This window comes from Zingiber officinale, chromosome 3B (genome assembly GCF_018446385.1).
Source record: "Zingiber officinale cultivar Zhangliang chromosome 3B, Zo_v1.1, whole genome shotgun sequence".
Lineage (NCBI taxonomy): Eukaryota > Viridiplantae > Streptophyta > Magnoliopsida > Zingiberales > Zingiberaceae > Zingiber > Zingiber officinale.
The window spans coordinates 10,145,318-10,163,529 of record NC_055991.1 but is presented as its reverse complement, the minus strand read 5'-3'; the positions used below and the strand labels follow the sequence as shown (position 1 = coordinate 10,163,529).

Genomic DNA, 18,212 nt, shown 5'->3' with positions numbered 1-18,212 from the left:
ATACAGAGAATTCAACAAATCTAAAGCTCCGGAGAAAATCTATTGTAAGACGGCCTTAACCAACTTTGCATTAAAGAGATGAAGTCCATGGTTGCAATTGAACTCTTAAAATATTAGAATAATTTATAATGTATAAGCAAATTACTATAATAGAAACCAAGAGAGCATATGGAATTTTACAAATATGGTTAGTGTTGGTTGAATAGTCTAAACATCAAAATCACATATCCACTTGAGGGTATGCAGGAGGAAAATGGAGTATCACATCTAGGTCGGCCAGGTATGTTCTACTTAACCATTCAATCCATGGTCTCAGACATATACCTTAGCAAGCCCAAATGTAAGAAACACTAATGTTGAGGTAAGGAAAATGATTGTGCCAACCGCATAGAAATTAGAATTAGTTCCAACTGTCCATTTGTCCCAGAAATTACTATTGCAGAAGCACTTTCGGCTACAAATGCATTGTAGATGAACATCACGCCACACTTTCCAGCCTTCTGTTGCACAAATCACTAAGCTAATGCCAACCCGGAGAAACAATAAAATCGAGACATGCAAGTGATGAGAAAGCAACGAGTGAAAAGGAGGTGTATCTAACTGGGGTTGCCACTCAAGATCATACTAAGAATACAACAGTTTGCCAAAAAGATGCATTGGAAACTCACTTGCTGAAAAGAAATATCAAAGACCAAAACTAGAGGCAATAATCAATTGTGCTCCAAAAAAATTATCGTGAAACAATTATCCTGAAAATGTTTCATCCCAATTGCCCATTTCCCCCCAAAAAAAACCACTAGCAGGGAAGACTCGTAACAAAGCATCATAAACCTGCCTATATTGCCTCAAATCAGCAAAAACAGATGAAGATTTTCATTGAAATTGAACCAAATGGTAATCTGTCTTGCGTCACTTAAAAGTGAAGAAACATAAGACAAAAAGAACAAACAAAAACCAATGATGTTGGTAGTAAGGCATATGAGGAAAATGATTGTCGAGACACCCGATCAAAAATTAGGGTTTGTCCCAACTGCCCATTTGCCCCAGATTGCTCTTGCAGGAAACACTTTCGACAGAAAATGCATTGTAAATAAGCATTCAGTCGATACACACTATCCTGCATTTGAACAAGACATGGATTGTAAAAGAATAGTTACACCCATTCACACTATCCTTCATTTATTGCATAGTATCATCACAGATTGAGAATCTTATTAAATTAAGCATACGAAATATTGAAGCAAATAAATAATAATTATTGAGAATCTTATTAAATTAATCATACGAAATATTGAAGCAAATAAATAATAATTGAAAACAAGACACTTAGTTATTGGTACAACAAAAATGGGCTTGTATCTATGTTAATCAATTTCAAATACTTAAATGACTTAAGCATGCATCTAAAAACACAAACCAAATTCAACAAAAATAACAACCAAAAATATCAAAAATAAAGTCGAACTAACAATAATGAATGATGTTTCTTGAGTTGGAATGTGAAGGTATCAAGAAACAAATTAAAAATTACAGTACAACCCAACTACCTATTTGCAATGAAACGCAATTATAAAAAAGCATTACGTTTATACATTATTCCGCCTTCAGTTGCATTGAATTCATCAAAGCCCAAAACCAAGTGAAAAATCTTGTTGAAATTAAACTTTACAATTCTTTCAAGAAAGAAATCTTATGAGAAAAATAAACACAAGAGACATGGTCCATTGCGACAAAAAGCATTGTGTAAAAAATAAGGCTAAAGGCTGGAAAAGTATTAGCAGCCATGGCAGTAAGCAAACTACCAAATCCCCCGGCTCAAAGTATTAGTCGCTGGTACCAGACAAGACACACCAAATAGATACGTGCAACTGGAAAGCTAAAACAGAGAAGGGCAAAATAAAATTACAAAATGGGGATTACAATTTACAAGCCTTCATTAGCGTCTTTTCTTTAGTTTCTTATAGTTAGCAGCTTGGCAACTCAAATCTAGTAGTATTATAGTCTACTGGGCGTCAGCCAAAGGTTATGCATTAGATTTACAGCCAAAATGCTCCAGAGATAAAAACGAACAAAACGTGAGAACTAGAGGATCGACAGGTAATGATGAAGGAATCCAGACCTTCAGAAGCAGAATATAAATTGCCGAAGAACAAGGGTTATCAGCGATAAAATCGAAATCAACAAAGCATATGGATGGACCCGATATTGCCGCCGATTTAAATCAGATCTAGTGTTGTTAGGAGCTTGCTGAATCAGATCTAGTATTGGTACAGTTAACTGTACATCAGCTAAAGGGTACGCCTTAGATTCTGAACCTCTCAGTGCTCCAAAAATAAAGTGAACGATATATTAGAACTAGAAGACCAACGGAAAATGATGAAAGAAGCACTGGAATCGAGATCTCCGAAAGCAGAATAGAGATCGCTTAAGAAAAAGGATTACCAAGCGCTAAAGTCGAAATCAATAAAAGGGCCATCGACGAAAAATAAGGATGAATTCGACAATGCCACCGATTTAAATTGGACAAAAAAAACAAACAAAATTGCGGAAACAAGAATATCGACGGAAAATGATGGTGGAAACTGCTAGAATCGAGATCCAGAAAATAAGAATGGAGATCAACCAGGAACCATGGAAGGAATAATCACCATGTTCGTGGACGGACGCAGAAGAACCACGATTGCGGCGCTAAAGACTAACCTCCGATGCGTTTCGCTACGCCTGCTCTGGGGTTTTTATGGCCCGCTTGAGTGCCCTAGGTTGCTTCTGGAAGGTTCGACGACGTCTACGATTAAGCGGCTTGCGTTTGGGTGCGTAAAGTCACGGTCCTCGCGGATATATCTTATCAGTTTAAATTAAATATTTAAGGTGATTTAGTTGGAATTATTCTAGATAACTGATCATTTATGTAAGATTATCAATAAAAATTTCTATTTAATTTAAATAATAAGTTATTCTTACTTTTTATTGTTACTTTGGAATTTCTTTATTTAAAATATATAATTTAAAATAAAAAAATATTTTATTAAATTCATATATTCATTTTTTAAAACATCAATAAAAGGGGAATCTGATTTCCTTATAAAGCTTAGGATTTTTCTTCGTAATGAGATTAACAATAAAAAATTTTCAAAATTGCCCTCTAGGTTTTGCGCGTGAAGGAGGGTAGGCAGTCGTTAAGCTTGGAGCAGACGCAGGGAGGGGTGCACGAAAGGATGACTTGTTCTGCATCGACAATAGATTGGTTGAATGAGACGACGATGACGGTAGCTTGAGGAGGAGGCAGTAGCTGGCGGAGGAGGTTTGTTTTCCATCCAGTTTGGTGGGATGAGCGACAGCGGTAGCTTGCAGATGGAGACAACTCTGGCGCTGACGGCTCCGACGATCAACTCCGAACAATATTCTAGGATGAAGAGGACATGACGATGAGCAACAACAATGGAGATGGTACGGTGGTTTGTGGAGGAGGCAGTGCCGACGAGGAGGTTGTTAGTTAGAGCCCTAGAGTCAATCATATGATGATTGTTGTATGGACTCGTTGTATCATATTCTTGTATATAAATAAAGATATTTATTTATGGTTATTATACTTACTTGTATTGGTGCCAAATAACTAAGTATAATAGCGTCCTTGAGTAGAAGGTTTTTATTTATATCAATCGATTGGTTGAATCGATAGTGAGATGATATAGAGAACACTACTCTTAATCATTCCTAGTTAAGTATTAACATTCAGGGACAATGTTAATGTGACGAGACTAGTATGTAGGTCAACTCGATGACTTGATCTTACAAGTCATGGATATAGAGATATCAAGTTGACACATGTGTATGCATTGGAGAATGTATACTGAATGACCCGCCATGAGAAAGTATCATGGATCATTATATGAGTGTCATATACTTTCTCATGTGGCTATTAGTATGACTATTAGTCCTTGGACCTAAAGTCATCATGGTTCCCTACATAAGGAGTTGCATACTTTGGTTTCGTCAAACGTCACCCATAACTGGGTGGACTATAAAGGCGATTACTAGGTATGTAACAAATTATGCGGAGGGATGTGAGTGATGTAGATGGGATCTATCCCTCCTATATAACGGGAGTGACATCGTTATTCTTGATAGAGTGAGACCACTAAGTGCATGACCATGCACAAATGAGTCAATATGAGATATTGAGCTCATTTGATTAGAGTGAGTCTACTTGGAGTTCAAGATTTAGATTGATCAGAGGATTACGCCATCTATGCCTCAAATTGATCAATCTAAATGTCAATGATAGAAGGACATTGTCATATATTGTGAAGAGTCACAATTAGTAGTCACAAAGGTGATGTTGTATCTCAACATTCTTGTAACTTGGGTAGTAATGATGTATTGCTAGATGCCGCTCATTGTTTATGTTTCTAAATAAGATTTAGAAACATTGCCAACGTTACAAGAACCTATTGGGTCACACACAAAGAACGAGTGGATGGAGATTAGGTTCATATGATGAACCAATTGAATTAGGTTCATATGAACCAAAATTGGATTAAGAGTAATCCGAATTAGACTTATTGGGTTAGACTCAATTGGATTCAATTGTTGAATAAGTCTAATTTAGAGTTGATTCATTGAGTCAATTTATATTAATGAATTGTGATTCATTAAATTGAAATTGACTTAAATCAAAGATTGGATTTAACTCAACAAGGAAGATGTGAGGTCAAGTTTGACTTGACCAAATGGGAAGTTGAAACATCAAGTTTGACTTGACTAAATGCCACTTCATGAAGGATGACTCATCCTACATGGCATGGCCAACAAATACATTCTTGCCACATCATCTCCACATCATCAAGGGAGAGCAAGAGGCATGGAATGCCCATGTGTGGCCGGCCATATGAATGCAAGATTCATTGACATTGAATGTAATTTATTGGCATTCCATGTGTGGCCGACCATATGAATGCAAGATTCAATAACATTGAATGTAATTTATTGACATTCCATGTGTGGCCGGCCAAATGAATATGAGATTCATTGGCATTGATTTGGTGGGTGGTTGTCTTCTTCCTCCTTAGTTCCTTCTTGTTCTCATTCTCCTCTTGGCCGAGAGTTCCAAGCAAGAAGGGTGAAGGTGAGTGAGTTTAATCCAAGAAGAAAGGGTAAGTGAAAGTCGCATAGAGAGTTTAGAGAAGTGTATGAGAATCCTCTTCTTCTTCTTCTCTCCTTTCTTCTTCCAATCCCATCCGAGAGCCCTTAGGAGTGCTAGCACACTTGTGGTGCTCTCTTCTCCATCTAGAGTGGTTTGAGAATCACTTCTTGTTCGTGTGGATACTACTAGAGGTGTGTACAATTGAACACACTCGAGATCCGGCAACATTTGGACGAGCGGGATTTGTGAAGGGCTTCGCATCAAAGGTATACCTCTCTTTCAAGTAGATCTAGAGTAGATCTAGGATTAGAGAAACTTGTACATGAAATTATGTTTTTAATCTTCGCACGGATCCGGTGGCGTGGGACTTCGGGGTTTCCGCAACGCAAAAAGTGATTTTTGCCGCTCGAAAGTCCCAACAGTGGTATCAGAGCCACGTGCGAAGCGTGTACGAGTTTCATTTTTGTTTTTATGAAAAACCATACTTTATAATTAATAGAATCTCAAAGTCAGTTTTGAAGAATATCTCCATACACTTTTTCCATGTCGTGAAATATCCCTCAAATTTTGGTGGATATATGCTAGATCCGGCCATGTCTTACGCTTCGGATGACGGTTAGTCCTTTTGAAGTGTCCTAACTTTGATACTACTTATATGCTCCGTGTTGTCAGCAAGAGGGGGTGAATTGTTCTGAAAATAAAAAGAAAAAATCCTTCTCGACTTTTTGAACTAAATTAAGACACACTTGTTTAAAAATAACTAATTAAAAGAAAGGATCGAAGAGGCACAGGAATTACTTGGTTTACAATCAGAAAATTACTAGTCCAAGGTGTTGAAAAGCTCACTAGATGATCTCCTTCTGACGAAGTTGCATTTACAGCAGTTTAAGTGTAGAAATACATAGTAGACTAGAAAACAAATTAAATAACAAGTGTTATATTAAAGTACTAAGACTAGAGCTCTATTTATGGCCTACTGGTCGAATATGACCATTTGTTGACGTAGCAACTCTGGGTGTCTGGAAGGGGTCTAGGTGCTCGGACATGGATAAAACTTTATCCACATTGGCAACGGCTCGCAAATGGCTAGCGGATAAAACTTATCCTGGTCCGGGTGCCCGGATGCGGTTGACTTGTCCCCGCTCAACAGTGTGTCGAGGAGGGACTCCTATGTTGGGTGCTACTTGGAATTTCGTTCTGTTTTCCTTGTAAAAAAAAAATTATACAAGTACAGAACCTTTCCTAGCAACCCATGTGCTTTTCAGAAGTTGAACTTGGATTGCAAACGAAACTTAACATTATTAATCTAAGTTTAACTCATGTGTTCTTCAAAAGTTAAACCATATTACAGAAGTTGATTAAATATCTATTTCAAGGATTGACTTTCAGGTCATTGGCGAGGCACTCGACCTTCTTGATTATGGGATCATCCACCACTTCATAGACAAAGTCTTTTAAAGAAATTGAATATTTAAGCTCCTTACAATAACCTTAGGTTTAACTACAAAGACTACAATCGAAGCACAATATCGAAATACAAAATCGATACACAAAATTGAAACACAAAGTCGAAACATAAAATCGCTAGCCTCTTGTGTTGATATTTCAGGATCCATACAAAGAAAACAAAACTAGTTGCGCTGCGGAATAAATAATTAGTTGTACCTTTCTTCGTAGATAAAGACCTCTTGATCTTCTACCATATTCCTCTTCTCTTCTTGGACGTTGTGTGAGCGATGATCTACCAAGACAAAAACAACCGAACCCTTTTTGTTTCCAAGCCGCCTACCACCAAAAGATGCAAAGAAAAGGGGCACCTCCTCCTCCTTCTTCTTCTACTCCAAACCGCCGGGCACCAAGGTGCTTCGTCTCTTCGTTTTCTTTTCCTCCAAGCTCCGACCACCAAGAGAAGATGGGGTGCCGACCCTAGAGGGAAGAAAGGGAAGAAGAAAAGGAAGTGGGGCGCCGACCCTAGAGGGAAGAAAGGGAAGAAGAAAAGGATGGGGCACCGACCTTAAGGGAAAGGAGAGGGTTTTTAGTTGTGGAGAAAAACTTATCAATTCTTAATTGATTGATTATTATGGCACAACCTCCTCTCCTTTTATAACCTTTTGCACCAGATAAAAAAAGAGAAAAAGTAATAGATTTTTTAGAATTCTGTTGAGAGAAAAAATCTCCCTTTTCATAACTCTTTTTTTTTTCTTTTATTGTGGCCAACCCCTTTCTTGGGTAGGAAGCAAAACCAAAACGGGTGAATGCGAGACTTTATAGAGACTACAACAGGGACCGAGAGGAGGAATTGGTTTTGACCTCCTGATGGACTTGAGCTTCCTGTGTTCGACCCGAACACCCAACTCAAGTTCATCAATAATAACTCATACCACTAAAGAGTTATTATTGAACTACCGCACCAATCCCATATTATAATTTGGGCTCCTACTTATCATAAGTGCGTTAGTCTCCCTATGTTTAAGATATCGTATGTCCGTTAATTAAATGAGTTACTGACAACTCACTTAATTAACATCTAGCTCCAAGAGTAGTACCACTCAACCTTATTATCATGTCGGATTAAGTCCACCTGCAGGGTTTACATGATAATCCTTATGAGCTCCTCAAGGGGACATCATCAACCTAAATAAATAGGACAATGTTTCCTTTTATAATCAACAACACACCATATAAATGGTACTATCTCCCAACTCATCGGGTCTATTGATTTAACGAATAAATCTCACCTATTGATAAGTCAAAGAAACAAATACTAAGTATACGAGTTTGTTATTATATCGGGATTAAGAGAACGCACATCCATAATAACAGAGGTTATGTTCTTTTATGCAGTCAGTATAAATCGAACAACATCAAATGGTCCTGCTCAATACACATATAGTGTATTAGTGTAATTTTATAGTCAAGATAGACTAATACTAAATTACACTACAACCGTTCCAATGGTTTGCCCCTATCCATCTCGGTCGTGAGCTACTATTTATAATTTATAAGGAACTGATAACATGATCTTATGTGTGGCACCACACACCATGTTATCTATAATATAAATTTAATGGACAACTGCATTAACATATAAAATGCAACATTTGACCAAAGTGATTCTTATTTCAAAATATAAATGTTCATACAAAATGCTAAGCTTTTAGTATACATCCTAACAATCTCCCACTTATACTAAAAGACTATGTTGTCATATATGTTGCCATACATCTAATTCCCATCCCCTCAACATGCCCATCAAAAGCTCTCACTGGAAGGGTCTTAGTGAAAGGATCTGCCAGGTTATATGCTGATGCAATCTTGGTGACAACAACTTCTCTTCGCTTTACGATGTCTCGTATTAGGTGATACTTGCGCTCAATGTGTTTACTTGCCTTATGGGCTCGTGGTTCCTTAAACTTTACTACTGCACCACTATTATCATAATAAATTATGATAATTTTGGGCAAACCAGGAATCACATCTAAGTCCATCAAGAAGTTTCTGAGCCATACAACTTCTTTGGCTGCCTCAGAGGCTGCCACATACTCGACTTCTATGGTGGAGTTTGAAACACATTTCTGCTTAACACTCCTCTATGCTATGGCTCCACCTTCCAAAGTAAACACATACCCTAAGGTTGACTTACTACTGTCCCTATCTGATTGGAAGTCCGAATCTGTGTAACCCACAGGGAGCAAATAATCTACCTGGTAAACAAGCATATAATCTCTAGTCCTTCTCAGGTACTTTAATATATGCTTTATGACAGTCCAATGTCCCTGTCCTGGGTTACTTTGATATCTGTTAACCATGCCCACGACAAAATAGATATTCGGTCTCGTACATAGCATTGCATACATTAGGCTTTCTACAGCCGAAGCATAAGGAACTGCCTTCATCTCCTCTATCTCCTTTGATGTTTTAGGACACATCTCTTTAGATAAAGGTACTCCATGCTGAAAAGGTAAAAAACCTTTCTTGGAGTTTTGCATGTTAAAACGAGCTAGGATAGTATTAATGTATGAAGCTTGGGATAAACACAACATTCTTTTCTTGCGATCCCTTATTACTTTGATCCCAATAATATGTCCACATTCTCCCAAGCCCTTCATATCGAATTGCTTGGACAACCATACCCTTACGTATGACAACACTTTGACATTGTTGCCAATGAGCAAAATGTCATCTACGTATAGTACAAGAAATACCACCACATTTCCGTCACTTTTCTTGTATACACAAGACTCATCCGGACACTGAATAAATCCATAAGACTGGATCACTTCATCAAACCGGATGTTCCAAGATCTCGAAGCTTGCTTCAGTCCATAAATGGATCGATTAAGCTTACATACAAGATGCTCATTGCCCTTTGCAATAAATCCCTTTGGTTGCTTCATATAGATGTTTTCTTCAAGACTTTTATTAAGTAAAGCTGTCTTGACATCTATTTGCCAAACCTCATAATCCATATAAGCAGCAATAGATAAAAGAATCTAGATAGACTTGAGTATGACTACCGGCGAAAAGGTTTTCTCATAATCGATTCCCTCTTTCTGAGTATACCCTTTTGCAACAAGCCTTGCTTTGAAGGTTTCCACCTTCCCGACTATCCCTCTTTTTCTTTTGTAGACTCATTTACATCCAATGAATTTTACACCATTTGGTGGTTCTGCAAGCTCCCAGACCTGATTAGAATACATAGATTCTATTTCAGAGTTCATTGTATTTTGCCAAGATGCTGCATTTTTATCTTGGAGTGCTTCATCATATGCCCAGGGATCAGCTTCATGTTTACCATGGATTAAGTCCGAATATTTTTCCAAAAACATGAATATATTAGGTTGTCGAACAACCCTCCCACTACGACGAGGCATTACCTATAATTGTGCATCATTTGTGACACGTGTTGCAGTTTCTTGTGGTATCTCATCTTGTACCATTGGTACTAAAGTAGACGTGTCTTCTCTTATTTCCTCAAGAACAATTTTACTCATGGGCTTGTGGTTCATCGCATAGTCCTCTTCTAAAAATCAGGCATTGGTGCTGACAATGACCTTTTGATCTTTAGGACTATAAAATAAATCACCTTGTTGGATCGAGACCGCGCTAGAGGGGGAGGGTGAATAGTGCTCGCGGCTAAATTGTGTGTTTATCGGAATCGTGAAACTATCGGAGTTAAAACACACAGCGGAAAGTAAACAAACACACAGAAAGACAAGCTATTTACTTCGTTCGGAGCCTAAGACGACTCCTACTCGAAGGCTCGCGATCCTTGATCGCTTCCGGTGGGCAACAACTATAAGCTCGATAAGAATTACAAATTACAACTAAAGTATTAAAATAACTTTGTACCGACAACTTAAGAAAGAAGAAAATGGAGCTCCGGGTCGTCAGAATGTTGCAGCAGCACTTCGGAATGACTTTGCTAGCAGCACGTTGAAGACAGAAAGCCTGGAACTTGATTATCTGAAGTGCTGGTCGAAACCCCCTTATAAAGGGTGTTCAAGGCGCCTTGAAGGCTGTTCAAGGCGCCTCCATGCTGCCGAGTCTTCCGCGTGGATCAAACTTGATCTGGTCGAACTTCATCCCTTTAAGGCGCCTTATGCCCTGCTCAAGGCGCCTTATACCCTCATGAAGGCGCCTCCATTGAAGCTTCGCAGCCAGGTCAGCTTTTGCACCCGAGGCGCCTCCATGGAGGCAAATCTTCGTTATTTTGTACCTGCAAGACATATTAGTCTCAAACAACATTCTGCAACACAAAGTTAGCATAAAATAACAGAATGAATAATAAAGAATGTTTATGACAGTCTCTGGACTGTCCGGGTCTGACTTCGGATTTCCAACCGGAAACCCTAGGTCGACCCGACGCCTATTGTTCCTTCTACGGGGAACGCGTCCTCACCTACTCCACTCAGGAGATTTACCTGTTGTCAGTCCGGTCCTCCAGACCGACTGTACTTTCCGCCTAGGGTTACCACCCCCTAGGACCTAGGGTTACCGCCCCCTAGGGTTTTTCTCCACCTAGGGTTACCGCCCCCTAGGACCTAAGGTTGTCGCCCCTTAGGGTTTTCCTCCACCTAGGGTTACCGCCCCCTAGGACCTAAGGTTGCCGCCCCTTAGGGTTTTCTTCCACCTAGGGTTACCGCCCCCTAGGACCTAAGGTTACCCCCCCCCCCCCTTTAGGATTTTTCCTTCACCTAGGGTTACCACCCCCTAGGACCTAAGGTTACCTCCCCTTAGGATTTTTCCCTGCCTAACCGCAGTTAGGACTTTCCTGAAACCTTATTTAACCACGTTAGATAACAAGGAATCTTAACTTTGAATCTCTTTGCCATTATCAAAACTGAGGTTCGATCGTCGGATGCTTACTGCACCAACAATCTCCCCATTTTTTATTATGGCAACCGAAATTCAAAGTTAAGTAAAAATGCAATAAAGATAAGCATAAATAAGCACAGGCATAAAGCATAGGCACATTCACAAAGAAAATTTCTTTTTAATTTTCTTTGAATTTTAATTTTCTTTGAATTTCTTCCTACTCTCCCCCTTTGCCATATATCAAAATACCTAAGAGAGTGAAGAAAATCTAGGCCTTAGCTTAACTTTCAAAGATAATTTTTGATCTTATCTTTCAAAGAGAAAAATAGATATGGTGAAGCATACTTTTGATAAACACTTAGTTTTTCTTGTAAGATAATTTTCAATCTTATTTTTTTTTGGAAAAAAATATTTAGCTAAATTTGAAAATACTTAGCTATGTTTTCAGCTTAAAAATGATTGCGTTGAGAAAATATCTTGCCAAGTAGCTAAGTTTAGAAATTAATTTAACGCAGTTTAGTTAGAGAAAACTTAATTAAGTACTTAGCTTTGAAAACATTTAGCTTATAGAGGAGTTATAATTTAAAAGTCAGGTCATAAATAATTTTAATTTTAAAGCTAAGTTAAAAATAGCTTGAATTTTCGAAGATATGCCAAAAATAGTTTTTAATTTTAAGGTCAAGTCAAAAATTTTAAAGAAAAACTAATTTTAAAACCGACTCAAAATCACTCCCCCTTAATCAATGCCTTAATAAATTTTTGAGTTCAGGAGTTCAAGCATGAGAGGTTAAAAAAAAAATTATTTTCCTAATTTTCCATCTCACTCATTCTAGATTAACAAGCCTATTTAGCATATGAGTGAGTGTGAGATGGAGTTTACTTTAATTGAAATGATTTTTAAATTAAGTTTTAAAATAATTTTTAAAAGTAATTTTGAAAGATTTTGAAATTAAGTTTTAAAATAGTTTTGAAATGATTTTGAAATTAAGTTTTAAAATAGTTTTGAAAAATTTTGAAATTAAGTTTTAAAATAGTTTTGAAATAATTTTGAAATTAAGTTTTAAAATAATTTTGAAAGATTTTGAAAATAATTTTGAAAGATTTTGAAATTAAGTTTTAAAATAGTTTTGAAATTAAGTTTTAAAATAGTTTTGAAAGATTTTGAAATCTAAGTTTTAAAATAATTTTGAAAGATTTTGAAATTAAGTTTTAAAATAGTTTTGAAAGATTTTGAAATCAAGTTTTAAAATAGTTTTGAAAGATTTTGAAATCTAAGTTTTAAAATAATTTTTAAAAGATTTTGAAATCTAAGTTTTTTGAAATTTAAGTTTTTGAAACAATTTTGAAATTTAAGTTTTAAAATGATTTTGAAATTTAGTTTTAAAATGATTTTGAAATTTAAGTTTTTTTTTTAAAATAACTATCAATTTGAATTTTTTAAATTCATTAGTCATCTCACCCATCTAAATTTTCAATCAGGGAATCCTATAATTTTTGTGAGATGAATTGAGGTTCAATTTAAGGGTCTGGTTTAACTTTGTGTTAGATTCAGGTTTAGCTTTGAGTTCAATAAGTAAGCATTCTTTGGATAAACTTCTGGGCTATGGTGAGTCACAAGGAGCTCATTAAAGTAATCATGCCTTCGAGGTTTTCCAAATAGTCCTACCCATTGAACTTAATACTAAACCTTGGTCTAACTGGTTAGGATTCGTTTAAGGGTAGCTTCGATCAGTTCCACTTTGCCAAATGCACCAAGTCGAAGCCATATCTTCCTAGACATGCGATGCCCAAGCTTCCCTAACGTACTATCATCCAAAAACTTCACCAGTACCGTGGGTCAAGCTAAACCTAGCCCATTTTTTCTAACCTTAATTACCCTGTCGGGTAGTCTACTCTTGTTTACCCTTATCGGGTGGATTAATTTCGGAGGTGCCAGCTATACTGGAGCCTCCTCCTATGTTATTGATTTACGTTTTATTTAAATTAAGTTTGGTAAATAAAAGGTACTTGATTATAGCTTGGTTTGTACTGTTTAAGTTTTACTTTAGACTTATAACCCAAGTCTAGATTTCGTGATTTGACTAAATTATTAACAATCTTCTCTAATTTATCAATTTTATCTTTTAAAATATTATTTTGTATTTCTAATTTTCTAAGAGTTAATTTCTTATTTTTATTTGAATTAATTTTATTCATTACATTATTAGCATGCATATCTAATTTTGAAGAGAAATCTATACTAGAACAAGCAAGATTAGTTAAACTAGTGCAATCATGTGTTGCAAAAATTGGATTTTCATATAATGTAAATGTACTAACCTTGATTTCTCCCTCTGAATCCTTAGGTCTTCTTTCTGGGCAATGTCTTTTGCAGTGACCCATTAGTTTGCATTTGGAGCATTTAATGTATTTCTTCCCTCTCCTGATCATTTTCTCCTTCTCCTCCAATTGTGTCGGTCGAGTCTTATGAGTGGGGCATTCGTTTCTATAGTGCCCTCTCTCCCTACACTTAAAACAGATTATGAGAGATTTACAATTTGAATTTACAATTTTACCTTTTAGATCTGTGATAGGATCCTCCCCCTTGACTGTTGCCATTTCAAATTCTGACTCAGATTCAGATATCTCGTCTTTGGCCATCAGTGTTATGATATCGGTTTGCTCTGATTTTTCTGAGTCTGGTTCGGAGGTTGACTCTGAGGATTCAATTTCAAATTCGGACTCAAGTTCTATTCGATCTTCTAACTCTGAAGGGATCTCATAAAGCTTGAGTACTTTCGCCCAAAGCTCCTTAGCATTGTTGAACTTTCCAACTCGATCAAGATCTGAATTTGTTAATCCACATAGGAGAATGTAAGTTGCTTTTGCATTTGCCTCGAATGTCCTTATTGTTTGTGCATCCCACTTGTCACAGGTGATGGGTACACCTTCTTTGGTGGGGAGAGTGAATCCAATATGGACTATGGTCCATATTTCTGCTTCGGTCTTTAATTGATGCTCCACCTGGTCTTTCCAGTATCTGAAGTTCTCGTCAGACAGCAGTGGTAGGCAAGTGAAGTTGTACCCATCTTCGTAGGCCATTAGAAGAAATCTCGTAAAATAAACACAATAAAACTTGTTCTAAGACTTAGTATTGGATTAGTAGTGTGGGAGAGAAATAAAGATAGTAATTCAGGAATTTCGAAAAAAAATAATAAAATATTATAAAAAAATATTATAAAAAAATATTATCACAAATTTTTAAAAATGCAATATTTCGCTAATTCCAACCAATGGTGAAAAGATGAAAATTAATTTTTCAAAAGCAATTTTGGAGGGAAAAAAACGAAAGGCGTAAGGTTTTATTTTTAACCTATACAAACGACAAAGCCACGAAAAAATGCTTGAATGGTGGTTGCACCAGTTCAAAGCGACCCCGCTCTGATACCAATTGTTGGATCGAGACCGCGCTAGAGGGGGGGGGTGAATAGCGCTCGCGGCTAAATTGTGCGTTTATCGGAATCGTGAAACTATCGGAGTTAAAGCACGCAGCGGAAAGTAAACAAACACACAGAAAGACAAGCTATTTACTTCGTTCGGAGCCTAAGACGACTCCTACTCGAAGGCCCGCGATCCTTGATCGCTTCCGGTGGGAAACAACTATAAGCTCGATAAGAATTACAAATTACAACTAAAGTATTAAAATAACTTTGTACCGACAACTTAAGAAAGAAGAAAATGGAGCTCCGGGTCGTCGGAATGTTGCAGCAGCATTTCGGAATGACTTTGTTAGCAGCACGTTGAAGACAGAAAGCCTGGAACTTGATTATCTGAAGTGCTGGTCGAAACCCCCTTATAAAGGGTGTTCAAGGCGCCTTGAAGGCTGTTCAAGGCGCCTCCATGCTGCCGAGTCTTCCGCGTGGATCAAACTTGATCTGGTCGAACTTCATCCCTTTAAGGCGCCTTATGCCCTGCTCAAGGCGCCTTATACCCTCATGAAAGCGCCTCCATTGAAGCTTCGCAGCCAGGTCAGCTTTTGCACCCGAGGCGCCTCGGACACTGTTCATCCGAGGTAAATCTTCGTTATTTTGTACCTGCAAGACATGTTAGTCCCAAACAACATCCTGCAACACAAAGTTAGCACAAAATAACAGAATGAATAATAAAGAATGTTTATGACAGTCTCCGGACTGTCCGGGTCTGACTTCGGATTTCCAACCGGAAACCCTAGGTCGACCCGACGCCTACTGTTCCCTCTACGGGGAACGCGTCCTCACCTACTCCACTCAGGAGATTTACCTGTTGCCAGTCCGGTCCTCCAGACTGACTGGACTTTCCGCCTAGGGTTACCACCCCCTATGACCTAGGGTTACCGCCCCCTAGGGTTTTTCTCCACCTAGGGTTACCGCCCCCTAGGACCTAAGGTTGCCGCCCCTTAGGGTTTTCCTCCACCTAGGGTTACTGCCCCGTAGGACCTAAGGTTGCCGCCCCTTAGGGTTTTCCTCCACCTAGGGTTACCGCCCCCTAGGACCTAAGGTTGCCGCCCCTTAGGGTTTTCTTCCACCTAGGGTTACCGCCCCCTAGGACCTAAGGTTACCCCCCTTAGGATGTTTCCTTCATCTAGGGTTACCACCCCCTAAGACCTAAGGTTACCTCCCCTTAGGATTTTCCCCTGCCTAACCGCAGTTAGGACTTTTCTGAAACCTTATTTAATCACGTTAGATAACAAAGAATCTTAACTTTGAATCCCTTTGCCATTATCAAAACTGAGGTTCGATCGTCGGATGCTTACTGCACCAACACACCTTTCATTCCTTTAGGATAACCCACAAACAAGCGAACTTCTGTACGTGATTCCAACTTATCAGCATCTCCCTTTAGCACATGTGCTGGGCTACCCCAAATTTGAATGTGTTTCAAACTAGGCTTACGCCCATTCCACAATTCTGTGGGTGTAGAAGGTACTGACTTAGAAGGTATTAGGTTCAAAATGTACACTGCCATTTCCAGAGCATATCTCCAAAATGAATTTGGTAATTCTGAATAACTCATCATTGATCTAACCATTTCCAAAAGAGTCCTATTCCTTCGTTCCGCCACACTATTCTGTTGGGGTGTACTAGGTGCAGACAGTTGGGATTGAATCCCGACCTCTGATAAGTAACTTCTAAACTCTCCTAAGAGGTATTTGCCACCACGATTAGACCGTAGTGTCTTGATACTTTTACCATGATGTTTCTCCTCATCAGCCTTGTACTATTTGAACTTATTAAAGCACTCAAACTTACGGCGCATCAAGTAAATGTACCCATATCTTGAATAGTCATCTATAAAAGAGACAAAATATTTGAAACCACCTCTTTCCTGGATAGTCATAGGTCCATATAAATCAGAATGAACCATTTCTAACACTTCTTTGGCTCTATACCCCTTGGCCTTAAAAGGTCTCTTGGTCATTTTTCCTTCCAAGCAAGACTCGCAGGTTGGAAAGTTTTCCACCACTAATGAACCCAAAGGCCCATCGACTATTAACCTTTGAATCCTACTCAAGTTAATATGACCTAGCCTTAGATGCTAAAGATATGTTTGGTTCATTTCCGAAGGTTGCTTTCTCTTATTAGAATTAGAAGATGTGTTATTAATTTCGATTTGTTACATCGTGGGAGTTTTTGGATTAAGAGTATACAAATTGTCAACTAACGTACCAGAACAGATAATCTCCCTATTTTTCTTGACAACTACTTTGTCATCAAAAGAAATAGAATATCCATCCTTAAACAATTTAGAAACTGAAATCAAGTTCTTTCTAAAAGATGGTACATAAAGACAATTTCTTAAAATCAATGTTTTATTCCTATCAAAAGATAAACAAACATTTCCCACTGCAATAGCCGCCACTCTCGTAGCATTGCCCATGTAGATGGTGATCTCCCCTTCATGTAGTCGTCGGGTTTCCTGGAACCCTTGCAATGAATTGCAGACATGATCAGTGGCTCCCATATCTACACACCAGGTACCGGTTGATAACACCGCTAAACATATTTCAACAACTAATGAATAAGATATACCTTTATTGTTCTACTTTCTACGAGGACAGTCCAGCTTCCAATGTCCAGACTGTTGGTGCAGGAAGCATCCGACGATCGAACCTAAGTTTTGATAATGGCAAAGGGATTCAAAGTTAAGATTCTCTGTCATCTAACATGTTGAATGAGTGTTTCAGGAAAGTCCTAACTGCGGTTAGGCAGGTGAAAACCCTAGGGGGTGGTAACCCTAGGTGGAGAAAAGTCCTAGCTGCGGTTAGGCAAAGGGAAAACCCTAGGGGGCGGTAACCCTAGGTCATAGGGGGTGGTAACCCTATGCGGAAAGTCTTGGCAGGTCGATGGCTTCAGGCAAAAGTCCTAGGGGGTGGTAACCCTAGGTGGAAAGTCCTGGTGTTGCGAACCAGGTGAAAGACTGGACTGGCCGGGAAGCGGATGTCCAGCAGAAAGTCCGGAAGCGTCGAGTGCTGAGCAAAAGTCCAGTCGATCTGGAGGATCGACTGGCAACATGTAAATCTCCTGAGTGGAGTAGGTGAGGACGCGTTCCCCGTAGAGGGAACAGTAGGCGTCGGGTCGACCTAGGATTTCCGGTCGGAAATCCGAAGTCAGACCCGGACAGTCCGGAGACTGTCGAACTTTCATTCATATTTATGATATTCTGTGTGCTAACTTTGTCTTGTAGGATATGTGTGTAGTTTATAGACTAACACATTGTGCAGGGACAAAAGAGC

The 18,212-nt window shown here is 38.4% G+C and overlaps 1 long non-coding RNA gene and 1 other non-coding gene across 2 annotated transcripts; both read right to left on the bottom strand.

The window, feature by feature from the left end:
* Positions 1-97: 97 nt before the first annotated feature.
* Positions 98-2,802, bottom strand: LOC122055856. Its single transcript, XR_006132940.1, has 2 exons — positions 2,649-2,802; positions 98-1,876 (listed from the first exon to the last, which is right to left on the bottom strand). It is a non-coding gene; the product is annotated as an uncharacterized LOC122055856 (long non-coding RNA).
* LOC121968980 lies at positions 975-1,124 on the bottom strand. Its single transcript, XR_006108481.1, has one exon. It is a non-coding gene; the product is annotated as a small nucleolar RNA snoR135 (small nucleolar RNA).
* Positions 2,803-18,212: the final 15,410 nt, after the last annotated feature.